Source organism: Tupaia chinensis, unplaced genomic scaffold (assembly GCF_000334495.1).
Source record: "Tupaia chinensis unplaced genomic scaffold, TupChi_1.0 Scaffold000708_1, whole genome shotgun sequence".
Lineage (NCBI taxonomy): Eukaryota > Metazoa > Chordata > Mammalia > Scandentia > Tupaiidae > Tupaia > Tupaia belangeri.
Genome location: NW_006160231.1, coordinates 483,412 through 496,702, shown reverse-complemented (window position 1 = coordinate 496,702; position 13,291 = coordinate 483,412). Strand labels below are relative to the sequence as shown.

Genomic DNA, 13,291 nt, shown 5'->3' with positions numbered 1-13,291 from the left:
GCGGCCGGCGCCGCAGAGCACATGGGATTTGTCCCGCCCCGTCACGTGACGCCCGCGCCCGCCCCGGCCCCCTCCCGAACTTTGGAACTCCCAGGCCGACCCCTCCGCGTCGGCTCCGCGGTTCTTTGGTTCATTCATACTTTGAGCGAGCCTTTACTGAGCGCCTACTAAGGCCTACGTGGGTGCTGGCCCGGGGCTAGGAGTCCTGAAATGAAAGACTGTTGCTTAGAAAACCGTGGCTCGACCCGAATCATGCAGGTTTTGAAAATAGCGTTTATTAGAGCACCGAAAGGTCTGTTAACAAAGGAAAGTGAATGTTACCCTGGAAGGGTTGAAACATTCTAACTAGGGAAGTAACACGAACGATTTGTCCTTTAATCAGACACTCCCAGGGAGGGGCAAAAGTCAATCAAAGAAGATTTAGAATAATGATGGAAGAACCAATCACGAGGCCCTGCCCAGCAGCCAAAGCATTTTGGAGGCCAGAAGGCACAATCCCAAAACAACACGTGCTAGGATCGACTTGGGTTTTAATCCACATTCTGAGATTTATTTCCTGGCAACTGCCTACCTGCTTACTATCTGTTATAAAATGGGAAGATTTGAAACCAGTCTGACTTTTTAACGGCTGTGGGTTTTGTCACAATTATAATATCCACTCTGTTGGATGGTGAGGATTAAAGATGTCAATGCATTGTGAAAAGTGCTTAAAACAATGTCTAAGTAATTAGCAAAGGGTCTCTATCTCGAACTAAGAAGGTAAGAAAACTCTCAGGGTTGGGACCAGCAGTTAGCGTAATGGCTATGTCGCTGGACTCCCGTGTAGTCTACCGCAGTTTGCATCCCGGACCCGGTGACTTAAACTCACACCATGTGCGTGTGTGTGCGTGCCCAACATCCCAAGAGGAGAATGGAGGAGAAGGGATTGCAGGGTGGCCATCCCCCCTGGGGAGTGATTTCTCACTTTCTGTCTCTCTCTGTCTGGAGCAAGCGCACACGTCCTATAGGGAAAACCTCTCCAAAAAAAAGAAAGAAAGAAAACTCTCAGGGTTAATGGCAGGGTTAATGGTGCACTGGTCATGTAACAATCTCACTTAATTCTCACAATCTCTTACAAAATAAGTTGTCTTATTATTCCTGTTGTATGTGAGGAACTGAAACTCAGAACTGAGCCAGGGCTAGAATCAATACCCAGTTTTACTCCCAAATTCCATTTTCCTGCTCCCCGACTTCCAGGACACCACAGGACCTTGTGGTAGATGAGGTACATCAATCTGACCAAGAAAGTATAACTGTAGGAGTGTTGTAGACTTGGGCACAAGAATCCCCTTCTGGGAGTCAGACAGTGGCACAACTGCAAAACTCAACACTCAGCAAGTCAGTCCCACATGAGGTTTCTTTCTTTTTTTTTTAAATTTTATTTATTCATTAATTTATTTTAATTTGACCAGAGAGACACACACACACAATGAGAAAGAGAGAGAGCAAGCCACCAGGTCCAGGACTTGAACCATGGTTAGCCATGTGGGAGTGTTCAGCGCCCCAACCACTATGCCATCTGCTGGGCCCCAGAGAAGGTTTCTGGTTCAAATCTAGAGATCTCCCTGATTCAAGACTGGTTGAAAGCTGGGGATGGATGACAGTGTCAAGACTATTAGGGATGAGACCAGCAGATGGTTTAACAGCAATGTCACTGGACTCCCATGTAGTCGATCGCAGTTCAAGTCCTGGACCTGGTGGCTTAAACTCACGCTAGGCACGTGTGCATGCGTGCCCAAGATCCCAAGAGGAAAAGGGAGGAGACGCGATTTGAAAAACTCTAAAAAAAAAAAAAAAAAAAAAAAAAAGACTATTAGGGATTATGGGGCCAGCAGATGGCATGGCGGTTACTTCACTGGACTCCCTCATGATTGACCACCATTTAAGTCCCAGACCTGGTGACTTGAAACTCAAGCCAGGTGCATACATATGGGTGCATTTCCAAGATCCCAGGAGGAGAATGGAGGAGAGGGTACTGCGGCGTGGCCATCCCCCCTTGGAAGCTGATTTCTCACTTTTCTTCTCACTGTCTGTTTCTCTCTCTCTCCCCCAGTGCACCCTAAGGTAAAACCTCAACAACAAAAAACTACAAGGGGTGCCATCTCTCTCTGATTCTTTCTCAAGAGAAACAAACTGTCTTTTAAAAAAAATTATTTTTGGGGACCAGTAGTTAGCATAATGGCTATGTCACTGAACTCTCATGTGGCCGACCATGGTTCGAGTCCCGGACCCAGTGGCTTAAACTCAAGCCGGGCGCTTGTGTGTGCGTGCCCAAGATCCCGAAAGGAGAATGGAGGAGAAGGGATTGAGGCGTGGCCATCCCCCCTGGGGGTGATTTCTTGCTTTCTATCTCTCCATCTCTCTCTGTCTTTCTGGCGAGCGCACATGCCCTATAGCAAAAACCTCTAAAAAAAGTATTTAAAATTAAAAAAAGAGCTATGAGATGGGTCCCACAAGTGGCAGAGTTGTTATCACTGGACCCCTACATGGCCCACTGTGGTTCAAGTCTACTTCTATTTCTGTCCCTCCTGCATGTGCATGCACCCTATAGCAAGAATTTCTCTTTAAAAAATAAAGTAAAATATAATAAAGATATTTGGGGGCCAGCAATTCAAGTCCTGGTCCTGGTGGCTCACTTTCTCACTTCCCTTCTCTCTCTCTCTCTCTCTCTCTCTCTATCTATCTATCTCGTGAGTGCCTGAAATAAATAGCAAATTTCATAATAATCATGAAATGAAGTTAAATTTTAGAAATGCCATGGGACCAGCAGGTACTGTAATGGTTAAGTGGTTAAGGTGCTAGATTTCCCCATGCTCAATTTTGTCTCAAGCCCGAACCTGGCAGCTTGAAACATCACACGGGGGGGGCCAGCAGGTGGTGTAGTGGTTAAAGGTGTTGGATTCTCATATGGTTCAAGTCCTGGATCTGGTGGCTTACTTTCTCACTTTCCCTTTCTTTCTCTCTCTGTCTCTCGTTAATATTATTATTAAAATAATAATATCAACAAATGGAATTAAATAAATAAATAATTATTTGGGGGGGGCAAAGAGAGAAAAACCACAGCGGGTAGCATATGTATGCAGGCCCCAAATCCCAGGACAACAATGGAGGAGAGGGACTGTGGCAGTGCAGTGTGACATGCCCACCCCCAGAGGTGAGTTCTCACCTTCTCTCTCACAGTCTGTCTCGCTCCAGGAACACACATGCCCTATGGCAAAAAAAACTAAAAACAAGAACTGAAAAAATCAGGGCTAGCAGGTAGCACGGTGGTTGAGGCGCTGGGCTGCAGCATGGGGCACTGCGGTTTGAGCCCAGGACCTGGCTAGCAGCTTGAAACTCACACCAGGCTCATGCGTGTGAGGAATCCCGAGAGAAGAATGGAGGAGAAAGGATTGCGGCATGACCATCCCCTCTGGAGGGGGGGGGGTGATTTCTCGCTCTAGCAAAAATATCCCTTAAAAAAAAAAATCATTGACATAACTGGAAAAACTGAATATCCCCACACCCCACACCGTCTGCCAAAGAGGTTGTTCAATGACAAAATTCCAGGAATCTCTTGGATAAAGATCAATCATTGTTATGCCCAGGACACAGAAGACATCTTCAGGTTTCTTCTGTCTTAAGAACTGGGGGGAGGCCAGCAGGTGGCGTAGTGGTTAAGGCGCTGGACTCCCACGTGGCGGACCACAGTGTGAGTGTGAGTCCCAGACCTGGTGGCTTGTCCCAGACCTGGTAGTTTGCTTTCCAGCTTTCTGTGTGTGTGTGTGTGTGTGTGTGTGTGGGTGTGTGTGGTCAAATTAAAATAAACGAATGAATAAATGAAATGAAATTTTTAAAAAGTATTTAAAATAAAAAAAAAAGAACTATGAGATGGGTACTGCAAGTGGCAGAGTTGTATCACTAGACCCTACATGGCCCACTGTGGTTCGAGTCTGAGACCCAATGGCTTAAAAATCACACCAGGCTTGTGTGCGTGGGTGCCCAAAATCCCAAAAGGAGAATGGAGGGCAAGAGACTGCAGTGTGGCTACCCCCCAGATTTCTCATTTTCTCTGTCACCATCTCTGTCTCTCCCTCTCTCCCGCAAGTATATGCACCCTATGGCAAAAAACCTCTAAAAAAAAAAGTCAGGTGGCCGGCAGGTGGCATGGTGATTAAGACGCTGGGCTCCCTTGGGACCAGCAGGTGGCGTGGTGGTTAAGGAGTTATACATTCCCACATGGCTAATCACAGTTCGAGTCCCAGACCTGATGGCTCACTTTCTCACTTCCCTCTCTCTCTCTTTCTGTGTCTCTCTCTGGTCAAATTAAAATAAATTAATGAATAAATAAAATTAAATTAAAAATAATTAGGAAAAAAAAAAAAAAAGATCCGGGCTCGCACATGGCCCACTGCTATTTGAGTCCCAGATCTGGCAGCTTGCTTTCTCACTTTCCCTCTCACCCTTGCTCTGTGTCACTCTGGTGAAATAAAGTCATAATAATAATCTTTTTTTTTTTTTTTGGAGAGGTTTTTGCTATAGGGCACGTGCACTCGCCAGACAGAGAGACAGAGAGCGAGAAATCACCAGGTCCGGGACTCAAACCGCCGTCAAATACACGGCAGTCCAGCGACATAGTCATTACACTAACTGCTGGTCCCTCCGGTATCTCCTAGAAATCCAGCGGACTGCATGTAAGTCCTGTGTCTCTGGAGAGGATTACTGAAGGCGGTGGGAGCCTCAGGGTGGGAGGCGATGCAGTCTGACTGTGAATGTGAGATGGTGGGTCTGAGGAGATGACTGGCTGGCTGGGAAGGCTTTTCCTTCAGCTTTTCCTGGAAATGCTGTTCCTCTAATCAGATTCTCACGCTGAGGCACAGTGCTGGCTTCTCGGCGATGAGAGCTATTTTCAGCATCTGTTCATAGCGCCATACCTCTGGGTAACGCAGGTCTCTCCCACTGGTCTCTCCCATTCGTGTGTGTCCCTCTGTCGAGCTGTTGTCCTCCCATCTGAACAGATGCTCCACCACCAGGCTTTATGAAGAAGGAGGTTCCTGGGACCAGCAGTTAGCGTAATGGCTATGTCACTGGACTGTCACGTAGTCGACCGCAATTCGCATCCTGGACCCGGTGGCTTAAACTCACGCCGGGTGCGTGTGCGTGCGTGCCCAAGATCCCGAGAGGAGAATGGAGAAGGGATTGCAGCATGGCCATCCCCCCGGGGGGGGATTTCTTGCTTTGCTCTCTGTCTGGCGAGTGCATGTGCCCTTTAGCAAAACCTCTACCAAAAAAATAAATAAATAAATAAATTAAAAGGAGGTTCCTATGGGAGCTTTTACTTCTTCTTCTTCTTTTTTTAAATTATTTTATTTATTAATTTATTTAAATTTGACCAGAGAGAGACCAAGACTGAGAGAGAGAGGGAAAGTGAGAAAGCAAGCTGTCAGGTCTAGGACTTGAACCACAGTCAGCCATGTGGGAGTCCAGCTCCTTAACCACCATACCACCTGCTGGTCCCCCATCTCTCTATTTCTACTGCCTTAGTTCAGGCATTCATGTCTCTTGCCTGGACTCCCAGCCTCCAGGGTGAGGTTTCTTTTCTTTTTTTTTTTCTTTTTCTTTTTTTGGAGAGGGTTTTTGCTATAGGGCACGTGCACTCGCCAGAAAGACAGAGAGACAGAGAGACAGAAAGCGATAAATCACCCCCCAGGGGGGAAGGCCACACCGCAATCCCTTCTCCTCCATTCTCTTCTTGGGATCTTGGGCACGCACACACACGCGCCTGGTGTGAGTTTAAGCCACCGGGTCAGGGACTCGAACTGCGGTCGACTATGTGGGAGTCCAGCAACATAGCCATTACGCCAACTGCTGGTCCCCAAGGTGAGCTTTCTTACCCAAATAGGTAATCATGTCACTTTCCTGCTTTCATTCAGTGGTTCCCATTGAGAGATACTGTCAAATTCTTACCACAACAAAGCTATACTAAACTTGGGGCTGGCAGGTGGTGTGGTGGATAAGGGCGCTGGACTCTCACATTCTCAACCATGGTTTGAATCCCAGACCTGGCAGCTTGCTTTCTCACTCCCCCCTCACTCCCTAGTCAAATTAAAATAAATAAAATAAATAAAGTTGAATAAAATGATTCTTTAAAATAAAGCTATACTAAACTTGGTCTGAGCCTGAATTTCTGAATTCACTACCACATTTTTCTCTTGTCTGTATACACTTAGCAAACCAAATTACCCCTAGTTTCTGAAGAGTTTTCCTCCTTCCCACCTTTACCACTCTCTGTTATAGCCTACCCTGTCTTCCTCTGGGCGAACTCATCTTTCTTCAAGTCTGAGTTTCCTTAGGAAGCCTCCCTGACTTCCCCAGGCCCTTGGGCCCTATCTCAATGATCCCAGAGTACCTCGTTCACACCCGAGCACAGTATTACCCACATCCTGATTTAGTACTGATCACACCCTAGCACAGTACTACTCACACCCTGATTTAGTACTGATCACACCCGAGCACAGTACTACTCACACCCAAGCATAGTACTACTCACACCCTGGTTTAGTACTGATCACAACTTAGCACAGTACTACTCACACCCTGGTTTAGTACTGATCACACCTTAGCACAGTACTACTCACACCCTGGTTTAGTACTGATCACACCCCTCTGGTTTAGTACTACTCACACCCAAGCACAGTACTACTCACACCCTGGTTTAGTACTACTCACACCCAAACACAGTACTACTCACACCCTGGTTTAGTACTGATCACACCTTAGCACAGTACTACTCACACCCTGGTTTAGTACTGATCACACCCGAGCACAGTACTACTCACACCCTGGTTTAGTACTGATCACACCCGAGCACAGTACTACTCCCACCCTGGTTTAGTACTGATCACACCACTACTCACACCCTGGTTTAGTACTGATCACAACTTAGCACAGTACTACTCACACCCTGGTTTAGTACTGATCACACCTTAGCACAGTACTCCTCACACCTGAGCACAGTACTACTCACACCCTGGTTTAGTACTGATCACACCCTAGCACAGTACTACTCCCACCCTAGCACAGTACTACTCCCACTGCAGCACAGTACTACTCACATCCTAGCACAGTACTACTCACACCTGAGCATAGTACTACTCACTCCCTGGTTTGGTACTGATCACATCCTAGCACAGTACTATTCCCACCCTGGTTTAGTACTGATCACACCCTAGCACAGTACTACTCCCATCCTGGTTTAGTACTGATCACACCCTAGCATGGTACTCTCCCACCCTGGTTTAGTACTGGTCACACCCAGCACAGTACTACTCCCACTCTGGTTTAGTACTACTCCCATCCTAGCACGGTACTCTCCCACCCTGGTTTAGTACCGATCACACTGTAGTATAGTAGGGATCACAATATGTCCCGATTGTCTCTGTGTGATTTTCTTTTCCATTATATTAAGCTTTATTTCCTTTAAAATGTTGCCACAGGGTGTGTGCGCTCATTGGACAGAGAGAGAAAGAGACAGTGAGACCTCCTTCTCGTAAGTGGCCTGAGGTGATCTTTGAAAATGGTTCGCTATTCCCTTGACCCAGAGAACCCCACACAGTCATGCAGAACAAGAGGTTCAAATTTCCGTGCTCACGTTAAGAACACTCGTGAAACTGCCCAGGCCAGCAGGGTATGCACATCTGAAAAGCCAGCCAGAAGGCTGTCACTTCACAGAAGCCGTGTGTGCCATTCCGTCGTTACAATGGCGGAGTTGGGAGATGTGTCTAGGCCAAACAGTGGGGCTGGAAACAAGGTTGGTGGCCCAAAAAGAGCGCTTAAAGAAGCAGAGAGGAGTGCCGAACGTAAGGGGTTAGAAGTAGACTCTCTGGGGGGCCGGCAGGTGGCATAGTGGTTAAAGGCACTGGATTCCCACATGGCCAACCATGGTTCGAGTCCTGGACCTGATGGCTTGCTTTCTCACTTTCTCTCTCTCTCACTCTGTCCTTCTCTGGTCAAATTGAAATAAACAAATAAATAAATAATACATAAAGTTAAATAAAATAATTCTTTTTTTTTTGGAGAGATTTTCACTATAGGGCGTGTGCGCTCGCCAGACAGACAGAGAGAGACATTAGAGACAGAAAGCAAGAAATCACCCCCCAGGGGGGATGGTCACGCCGCAATCCCTTCTAAAATAATTCTTTAATAATAATAAAAATAATTCTTTAATAATAATAATAATAATAAAGTAGACTCTCTGGCCACTGAGCACATTCAGGTAAACAAGGCACCCACGATGCCCCGTTGCACGTACAGAGCTCCTGGGCGGAGTAACCCGTACACGAGCTCCCCCTGCACATCTAGATGACCCTCATTGAGAAGGAGCAAATTGTTCCTAAACCGGAAGAGGAAGTCGCACAGAAGAAAAAGGCATCCCAGAAAATACTGAAGAAACAAAAACTTATGGCACAGGAATAAAGTCAGCATAAGATGAATGTAGATAAGAGAAAAGAAAAAAAGAGAGACAGTGAGAAAGCCCCCCCCCCCCCCGGGGAAAGGGCAAACACAACCCCTCCCCCCTCTTTCCTCTCAGGATTTTGGGCACACAAGTACATGCATCTGGCATGTTTTTCTTTCTTTCTTTCTTTTTAAAAATTATTTTATTTAACTTTATTCATTTATTTTAATTTGACCAGAGAGGGACAGAGTGGGAGCAGGAGAGAGAGAAAAGACAAGAAAGCGAGCAGCCAGGGCCGGGACTTAAACTGCAGTTGAACATGTGAGAGTCCAGCACACTTATGCACCACGCCACCTGCTGGCCCCTCTGGGGTGATTTTTTTTTTTTTAAGAATTATTTATTTATTTAATTCCACTTGTCATTATTTTATTATTACTATTTTTTTTTTTAATTTGACCAGACAGAGAGAGAAAGGGAAAGCGAGAAGGCAAGCCACCAGGTCCAGGACTCAAACCACAGTCTGCTATGTGGAAACTCCTCACCTTTATCCACCACGCCACATGCCGATCCTGTGTTCTATTCCTTTTTAATTTTTTCAAATTTAGAATTATTTTTTATTTAACTTTATGTATTTATTTATTTATTTTAATTTGACCAGAGAAGGAGAAAAAGTGAGAGGGAGAAAGAGAAAGCAAGCCACCAGGTCTGAGACTCAAACCACAGTCGGCCATGTGGGAGTCCAGCCCCTTTAAGCACCACTCCACCTGCTGGCCTCTCTGGTGTGTTTTTTAAGCCACTAGGTCTGGTACTCAAGCCATGCGGTCGGCCATATGGGAGCCACCTGCCTTAATCACCATGCCACTGGCTGGCCCACATTAAGCTTTTTTTATTTTTATTTTTTTGCTACAGGGCACGTGCGCTCACCAGAAAGAGACAGAGAGACAGAGACAGAAAGCGAGAAATCACCTCCCAGGGGGGATGGTCATGCTGCAATCCCTTCTCCTCCATTCTCTCGGGAACTTGGGCACGCACGCACACACACCTGGTGTGAGTTTAAGCCACCAGGTCCAGGACTTGAACCGCGGTTGACTACATGGGAGTCCAGTGACATAGCCATTATGCCAGCTGCTGGTCCCAACCCACATTAAGCTTTTTGAGGACAGGATATTTTTTTTGAGTCTATTTCTTCCATGATTGAGAGAGACATGGAGACAGAGACAGCAGCTGAAACAGGGACTCTGGACCACTACCCATCCCCAGCCTCATCAGCCCCAGGTCACCCACACATGCCGGGTGTACTCAGAGGTCCCTGGACATAACAAAGAACCTTCCCAGGTGGATCAGCGTCACAGAGTGTCCTTCTTTTTTAGGGTTTTTGCCATATGACCCATGCGCTTACTGAAAAGAGACACAGAGAGACAATGAGAGGGAAAATATGAAATCGTCTCCCAAGGCAGGTGGACATGCCACAACCCCTTCTCCTTCATTCTCCTCCTGGAATTTTGGGTACACGTGCACATACGCCTGGCATGATTTTCATGCTGCCAGTTCCAGGACTTGAACAATGGCCGGCCAGGTGGTAGTCTGGCACCTTAACCACCATGCCACCTGCTGGCCCCGAGCATCACATTTTACCACTGCACCACCACCCAAACCCAGGGTTTCCCCTATGCACAGGGGAGTAAAGCCTCGTTGATATTTGCTGCCAAATGAACGACCGGGTGTCAGAAGCCAAGAGCCACCACGGAGATGTCTTGCTCTACGGCAGCGATCCCAACCAGGCGGGTCTGACAGGCTGCGCAGCAGGGGCGGGAGGCGGGTAAGCGGGCCTCTCTGTCATCTGCGTCCACAGCTGCTCCCCATCGCTGGCTCTACCCCGGGCTCGTCTCCCGTCAGGTCAGCAGTGGTACTGGATTCTCATGGGAGTGCCAACGCCATTGCGTGACTGCTTTGTTGTACATTGCAGCGTGGCAGTGTGGAAATGGGCTGCATTGTGGATGTGGTGCACTTGGGTCATCGTGGGACCACTACCCACCCCCATCTATGGAGGGCTTGTCTTCCACGAGGCAAGTCCCTGGTGCTAGGAAGGCTGGGGGCCTCTGCTCTAAAGCATAGTCACTGATTTGGGAAAATTGTCCTTTAGTTTACAAATCACTTTCTTTTTAAAGTTTTACTATAGGGCACAGGCACGCCAGGGAGATGCAAAGAGTCACCCCCCGGCGGGGTGTGGGGGGATAGCTGCCCCGCAATCCCTTCTCCATTTTCCTCACAGGATTGGGGCATGCACACATGCTCCCCCATGACCTTCAAGCCACCAGGTACAGGACTCAAAGGACAGTCCGCCAGGTGGGGTATAGACACCTTAATCCCCACACCGCCTGCAGACACAATTTCTAACTCACCTTGTCGTTGTTAGAAGGCATGTGTGCACTCACTGGAGAGAGACAGGAGACAGGGGGAACAAGAGAACACCCCCAGCGAAAGGTGGCCACACAGCAATCCTTTCTTTGCATCACCTTTCAGGATTTGGGGGCATGTACGCACACGCTCCTGGTGTTTCTCAGGCCACTGGGTCCAGGGCTTGCACTGTGCAGTTGGCCATGCGGGATGCAGCTGCCTTAACCATCGTGTCAACAGCTGGCCCTGGAGTTTATCTTATTTAACACTGCTGCCAGTGGAAATCAGGTAAAATAATTACAATGTCCCCAGTACACAGTAACAGTGGCTCATCAGACAGGGTGAGATGCTGAAGATTACAATGATTATGTCGAAGGTGCTAGACAAGTCTGCTGATGCCAAATTTCAGTGATTCGGCCTTTAATCCAGGCCGCTAAGAGCAGATGACAATGGGACACTCAATCCAAAGAGGTTATGGCTTCTCCATCTAGCTGAGTCCTCAGGCTAAAATGGGGCCCTCAGGTCTCCTAGGGTAGAGAGATTATTACAGTAACAGTGTGGGCTTTGAAGTCACAGGGTCTAAAGGTTCCAGTCATGGCTCCACCACTCGCTATTGAAACGTGGGGGTAATACCCAACTCTCAAAGTTGTACAGTCCAAGCAGCATGTAGAAGTTATTTAGAGATTTTCGCTATAGGGCACATGCACTCACGGGAGAGGCGAGACAGAGACAGAAAGTGAGGAATCACCCTCCAAGGGGCCCCACTGCAATCCCGTCTCCATTCTCCTCTCGAGATATTGGGCACGCATACACACACACCAGTGTGTTTCAAGTCACCGGGTCCAGGACTCGAACTGCAGTTGACCATGTGGGGAGTCCAGTAGTTATTCTTTCAACTTTTATAGATCTATACAGTGGCAGCCGCTGCTCAAGAACTCAGTCGGGTACGTGCTAGCTAAGAGTACCAGGCAGGGCCGCATGTTCTCCCAGTCTCTACAGGGGTCCAGACCCTAAATGTCAGTGCAGCTGAACTCATACGGCCCCACCAGGAAGGAGAGCTGCAGATCGAGTGATTACATTTCATGTGGGAGGCCACTTTTCCACTGCTACACTAAGAAGTCAGGGTCTGGGGGGCTAGCACATGGTACAGTGGTTAAGGTGTTGGGACTCCCATATGGCCGGTTTGAGTCTCTGACCTGGCAGCTAGAAAATCAGGCAGGGTACAGGGCTGGCAGGTGACATGGTGGTAAAGGGCACTGGCCTCCCACACGGCCAACTTGCTCTCTGTCCCTCTATGGTTAAATTAAAATACATACAGAAATGGTAAACTTTGTAATTCTTTTTTAAAAAATTAAAGAAAATCACACTGTATACATGTGTATGTGCCCAAGATCCCAAGAGGAAGATGGAGAAGGGACTGTGGCATGGCCAGTCCCCTCTGGGAGGGGCGATTCCTCACCTTCCCTCTCACTGTCGTCTCTGGCAAGTGCACATCCTATGGTAAAAAACAAAAAAAAAAAAAAGGAAGTAAAATTTTCTGCAGTCATTTCTACAATGGCCCAATAGATGTTAATATGGTCGAATCTGAACAGCCTCTCAAGAGGGACAGAGTCACAGGAGGAAAAGATGTCCTTTTCATTTAGTAGCACACAGCTGAATTAGGAAAAGACGGGGATTCCCTCTCTCGGGCATCCTTAGGCGAAGGTCAGAAGATGGACTCGGGGATAAACCAGTACACAGGGAAGAGAGTACAGGCCGGGGTCCACAATGTCTCTGGCAAGTCAGGCCTAAGAGTTCGCAAAAATGTGTGCGTGCATCTCCCAGAAAGATCCATTACATTCGTTATTTCCCGAGGGTCCTAAGAAAATGAAAACAGAAGATGATGGTGGAGGAGAGGAAGAAAAGGGAGCTTCTTTTTTCCATTCAGGGCAACCTAAGCTCAGGGCTGCTCCAAACAATGCCCTCTCCACTGACCACCCCCAGGCTGGCCTCCACCATGATGCCCCAGGAAGCACACATTGGAGATAAAGGTCTTTATTCAACAGTTATCTCACTCAGTAACAAAAGAACAGGAGGTAAGAATCCCCCCGAGGGCTGGAGCAGTGCCCACCCCTGGAAGCACGAAGCACTGCCCACCGATCCATCGGAAGCTGGGGCCCCTGGTGTCCACTTAGAGGTCATAGTTGGGGTTCTTCCGAAGGATAACAAAACCTTCCAGAATGGGGGTTACAGGAAGAAACTCCTCAGTAGCCAATTCTGCCCGTTCCCCATGGGCCAGCAACACGGGGGTGGTATGTGTCTGGAACCCCGTGATGGTCTTCGGCTTGCCGGCCTGGCCCACCACATCCACGGCCTGTAGGTGAGACAATTCAGATGAAGGCACTCAGAGGAGGGCAGCCACAACCCACTGCCCCGATGGAT

At 47.9% G+C, this 13,291-nt stretch overlaps 1 long non-coding RNA gene across 1 annotated transcript; it reads right to left on the bottom strand.

Moving 5' to 3' along the window:
- Positions 1-12,484: 12,484 nt before the first annotated feature.
- On the bottom strand, positions 12,485-13,255 carry LOC106736236 (uncharacterized). The gene is made up of 2 exons (XR_001371316.2): positions 13,007-13,255; positions 12,485-12,728 (listed from the first exon to the last, which is right to left on the bottom strand). It is a non-coding gene; the product is annotated as an uncharacterized LOC106736236 (long non-coding RNA).
- Between the last annotated feature and the right edge of the window lie 36 nt (positions 13,256-13,291).